Source organism: Spermophilus citellus, assembly GCF_964194105.1.
Source record: "Spermophilus citellus genome assembly, chromosome: 15".
Classification (NCBI taxonomy): Eukaryota; Metazoa; Chordata; class Mammalia; order Rodentia; family Sciuridae; genus Spermophilus; species Spermophilus citellus.
The window spans coordinates 93,229,616-93,235,198 of record NC_138195.1 but is presented as its reverse complement, the minus strand read 5'-3'; the positions used below and the strand labels follow the sequence as shown (position 1 = coordinate 93,235,198).

General features: G+C 45.2%; 1 long non-coding RNA gene across 1 annotated transcript; it reads left to right on the top strand.

The window, feature by feature from the left end:
- The first annotated feature begins 932 nt into the window (after positions 1-932).
- LOC308634301 lies at positions 933-4,018 on the top strand. The gene is made up of 2 exons (XR_014018993.1): positions 933-1,425; positions 3,075-4,018. It is a non-coding gene; the product is annotated as an uncharacterized lncRNA (long non-coding RNA).
- Positions 4,019-5,583: the final 1,565 nt, after the last annotated feature.

Genomic DNA, 5,583 nt, shown 5'->3' with positions numbered 1-5,583 from the left:
ATCTGGGCCTTCCCTGCTTCCTCCGAGGCAGCAACTTCTAGACATTGGTCCAGGGTTTCTCCGCCATGGCACTACTCACCTGTTGGGTGGGATGATCTGTGCTGTCTTGTGCTTTGTAGGATTTTGTGTCCCTCGTCTCCACCCACTATATATAGGTGATAAATACCCTCTGCACTGTGACAACTCAGAACGTCCTCAGACATTGCCAAATCACCCCAGTGAAGACCCTGCCCCAACTAGCCAACTCCCACCACCCATGTGGCTGTCTTCTGGAACTCAGCATGTGCCACACTGACTCCATTGTCTTCCACTCCCCAAGCCTTTTTTCTCCAGAGCATCTTCACCAAGGGCAACATCATTCACTCACCTGTCAAGGAAGTATCCAGAACCCTCCCTGACTGTCCCCACCTGGCTCCCACTATTCAGCTCGCAAAGCTCCTTAACTCTGTGCCACACGCTTCCCCTCTCCTCTAGCTGGAGCACACTCCTACAGCCAGGCCACTGGCTTCTTTCAGAATTCTTGCAGTGGGTTTTCATCAGTCTCTGTTGTTCATCCCTCTCAGTGAGTTATCCATGCAATGACCAGACTGGCCTTTCTAACACTGTGGTGGCCATAAAATTCTAAAGATGCTCCCCCAAGATCCCCTGATTATTCAGGCAACACCTTAAGATGTGAAGTTGTCTCACTGGCCTACACCAGCTATGTGAGCCCTTTAAAGCAGAGAATCCAGCCGTGGGCAGTTGAAGCAGGAATCAGGATTCCATGCGTGGTCCCTGGCTTCAAGACTGAGGGGCCACATGAGGGATATGAGTAGTCTCTGGAAGCTGCGTGGCCCCAGCAGTCAGCCATCAAGGAAACAGGGCCTTCCACTTCTTCCATTCTACAACCACAGAAAGTGACTCTGGACCTGCCCCTGTGTGGTGAGCTATTTTGCTGTGCTGCCTTGTGTGGGCATGAGCCTAATTCTTGGGCGGAGACCCAGTTCTTTGTTTTCAGCCACTCCCTAGAATGGAATGTATCAATTGTCCAGCTCCTGGAACAAACTGTTTTCAAGAAGTGCTTGTTGTTTTGCACAAGCTGGAACTGGGTGTCTCTTGCCTTGTGTGCAAGTGCTGGGTCTATCATTCTATTGGCTGCTGCTGTGTTGCTATGCGCTCTTTGTCCAATGGTGTACAAGCAGGGCTGCAGTTGAAGTATATAAGGGGTGGTTTTTTCGGGCTCGGGGTCTTTCCTCTCATCTATACCTAATGGATGCTCCCAATAAAGCGTGTTAAAGAAGAATCCTGTTGTTGTCGTCATTCCTGCTGGCGGGTAGACGCGACAAGTGGTGCCGAAATCCCGGGAATTGTCATCTGTCGGCTACGAGGGGACCCCCGATATTTTGCGGGAGGATTCAGAACTTTACACGCGGAGCGGTGGCGCCGGTAAGTAATCCCCTGATCCGGTGGCTCTGGCTTAGTATAGTGCTCTATCATGGGTCAATATCAGTCTGTTTTCCTGAAACCACTAAAAGGGGACAGGAGATTTTGGTGGAGCATCAGGATACTGGGTCAGAGTCAGAGGAATCTAAGCAAGAAAGACATGAAACAAAACAAAAAAGGGGATCTAATGCAAAGTTAAGTGAAAGTGCACTCAAGGAACAAAAGGACGTGACTCCAGCGTTAGGAGCACGCCCGAAACTCTATCCAGATTTATCTGCCTTCCGTAAAGTGAAGATAGTTGATTCAGATGAGTCTGAGTCGGAAGGCGAGTCAGAAGGCTTTACCCCAGAAGAAGAACAAAGCTTAGAGAAAATGGTGGCTGAATATGAGCATGGCCGCTATGACGCGGCAATGGCCGCCGCCCTTCTTCCTCCGAAGCCTCCGGCGTATTCTGTAGCTAAACAACTGTTGCCACATAAAGGGTCTCCACCCACTGCTCCAGGCGGAGCTTGTGGCTTCATAAAACGCAGTACTTGGAAGAAGCTGGAGGAGGAGGGTGCATATCCTGTTGGTGCATATCCTGTCTTTGAGGATGCACAGGGACAGAGATATTTTGAGCCCATTCCTTATAAATTAGTTAAAGACATAGCTGAATCTGTCAGGACTAATGGTGTCACAGCATCTTTTACAATTGCATTGCTTGAACGCTTATATCTTAATGCTATGGCACCAATGGATTGGTATCATTTAGCAAAGGCTTGTCTCTCCATGGGACAATATCTTGATTTTAAATCATTATACTTGGATGCCGCTATACAACAGGCTCATGCGAATGCGGCTGATGGTCAACAAGCCTGGGATGTGGAGATGCTGACCGGGACAGGTCAGTGGGCCCAAAATCAAAATGTTTATCCATTAGTAGTATATCAACAAATTAATATTTTGGCCTTACGTGCCTGGAAGGCTCTCCCCAATAGAGGTGAAACAACAGGGAATCTTACAAAAATCATACAAGGCCCTACTGAGCCATTTTCAGATTTTGTCGCCTGAATGCTTCAAGCAGCTTCAAAAATTTTGGGGGATACGGAGCAGGCGATGCCCCTAGTGAAGCAGTTAGTGTATGAACAATGTGTTAATCATACTGACAATTCTACTATAGTTAATTGTACTGTAAAAGAGTGTTATTTAACCCAGTGTTGGAATACTTCCTTGTCATTGGCTTTGGTGGTAAAGGTTCTGACCTTTGTGCCCATGCCAGTTAAGGCCGATCCTAATTCTTTTCCCCTGGTACAGTTGGTCAGGGAAAGGAGAGATTTCGGCATTACAGCTGCTGTGGTTACAGCTATTGTGGCGTCTGCCGCAGCAGCTACCACTGCAGCCATAGCTATGGCCTCTCAGGTACAAACAGCTCAAGTCATTAATAGTGTAGTAGATCAAACAGCTAAAGCCTTAACTACAGTGGAAGAAATCAATAGACATCTTACTGCTGGTATTTACTTGCTTAATCAAAGAGTAGATATAATACAAGAACAAGTAGAGGAAGTTTATAAAATTACTCAGTTAGGATGTGTATCTCATTATAAGTATGTGTGTGTTACTCCTTTATATTACAATATGATTGCTTCCGTGGAACAGAGTAATAGATTGTCTAGATTTTTACAGGGAAACTGGACCCAGGAAGGAGAGCGACTCACTCAAGAACTGCTGTCTCAGATTGCCAACTTAAATGGAACACGTGTGGAACCTCTTTCTGTTGCAGACTTCACCTCCTGGGCTTCTTCTATATTTTCCTACTTTAAAGAGTGGGTAGGGGTTGGGTTATTTAGTGCTATGCTTCTTTGTGGCCTTGTCTTATGCCTTTGGATGATTTGTCGTATGCGACGCACGCAGCAGAGTGATAGAGTCAAGGTAGTTCAGGCGCTTGCTGCACTGGAACCTGGGGCCTCCCCACAAATTTGGCTAGCCAGCTTGGCAAAATCCTAAAACCCCTGTTTTGATGTGGATGGCCTTTGCACACCAAGTGACCTTGTTGTCATTGCACCTTGGAAGGCTTCCATGTCTTAGGAAGACAGCCTTTGCACTCTGAAGGGTAAATGTTGCCCATTGCACTCAGAAAGGTGACTTCCTTGTTTGGCCTTTGAATGCCACCCTTGATCGGAGGGGTCATCATGAGGACACTTCCTGGATTGGGAGAATTTCAAATGGCTCGAACAAAACTAAAAAGGGGGAACTGTGGTGAGCTATTTTGCTGTGCTGCCTTGTGTGGGTGTGAGCCTAATTCTTGGGCGGAGACCCAGTTCTTTGTTTTCAGCCACTCCCTAGAATGAAATGTATCAATTGTCCAGCTCCTGGAACAAACTGTTTTCAAGAAGTGCTTGTTGTTTTGCACAAGCTGGAACTGGGTGTCTCTTGCCTTGTGTGCAAGTGCTGGGTCTATCATTCTATTGGCTGCTGCTGTGTTGCTATGCGCTCTTTGTCCAATGGTGTACGAGCAGGGCTGCAGTTGAAGTATATAAGGGGTGGTTTTTTCGGGCTCGGGGTCTTTCCTCTCATCTATACCTAATGGATGCTCCCAATAAAGCGTGTTAAAGAAGAATCCTGTTGTTGTCATCATTCCTGCTGGCGGGTAGACGCGACACCCCTGCAGTCTGCCTCCTCCTCCTCTGCTGTGTGGGGCTCTAAGGGAGGTAGTGGTCACTCATGCTGACAGCTGGTCTGCAGGACTCCACTTGGCTGCAAGAGACTAACTTGGATCAACTTTCAAAGTCTGGAGAGAGCTCAGCTCTCTCAGTCATTTGCAATACCCACAAAAATGCTCTGGACCCTCGGAGCTTGTCTTCCAAACCGTGTCCCCAGTTTGCGATTACATATGGCACTCTTTCCTCCAATTGGGAGAGAGCAGGCTGGGGCACACTGCGGGTGAGGGGATTCAGCCTGGGCTTCAACCTGACCCTAGTTTGACTGATGGCTCGAGCAGTGAGATTCCCTAGCAACCATTCCAGAATCTGCCTCATTTCCCCCACCTGAGAAGCGTTTGACATATTAAGTTTTTCAGTGGATATGTATCCTGTCTCTTCACTCCCGAGCTGATTCATAACTAAAGAAAGACTTTATTCACAATATTTTTTTTTTTCTCCAAAGATACTCTAGTGCCCTTTTACTAAGAAAAATCTGGTGGTACTGAAATAGAATCTTGAAGTATATCTCATTTAACTGATTTCAAAATGTTATAAATTTCATATATTTTAATAGTTAATCTGAAAAATCTAAACACTAAATCTTGCCAATAATTGCTATATGTGCTTCATCTGGGTTTATATTTGTATTTTGTTATTGAAGTCTTTAAAAACACATTATAATTTTTTATTCTTTACCTTTTAAACACATCAGCATCCATCTAAAAAAAGAAACATTCTTCTCTATAAACCTTGACATTATGATCATCACTAACCAGCAGCAATTCCTTAACATCACATAATATACACTAAATACTTACATTTCTTTAATTTTCCCTAAATAACGTTTTTATTTGGGGGTCAGAATCCAGTGTTCACATGGGGACTCTCAAGTTCTGTCTGTTTCTTATGTTTCTTTTATTCTAGGAGAGTCCCCACCTCCCACCCTAAGCTTCCCATCCAGATGCATTGATACTTTCCAAAGCACAACACACTCTGATTTTGTCCCTTTGTTTGGTTGCTTCTTCCTGGTGATGGTTAGCTTGTTACTCTATCCCCTGCATCTCCTAAACAGGGGAAGTTAGATCTATTGAAAATAGCATCCGATCTAGTAGGAAACTTCAAAGCAAACGGAAAGAGGCCTTCCTCCCAGCCAGTACTGCCAGATTATGAAGTGTGAAAACAATATTCCGACCTTGTTGGGGACTGCCTCTTAGACATCATTTTTTAAACAGGCAAATGGTGTTTAAGCAGATTTGTTTACAGTTTAATTTCCTGGTTCATGCTGAAAGGACATAAGCTTACATTTTGCTTCAAATTTATGATCAGAAGTAGTGTGTTTGGGAAATGAAGATGATTTAAGTTCTGAAGATGTGGTTCTAGCTGGTTGGCCTTGGGGTATGCCTCTAACCTGTGGTTTCTGACTTGTTTTTTTTTTTTCTAGCCTCAAGCTCTGTTTAGGTTCTAGTCAACTCATTCTACCTCC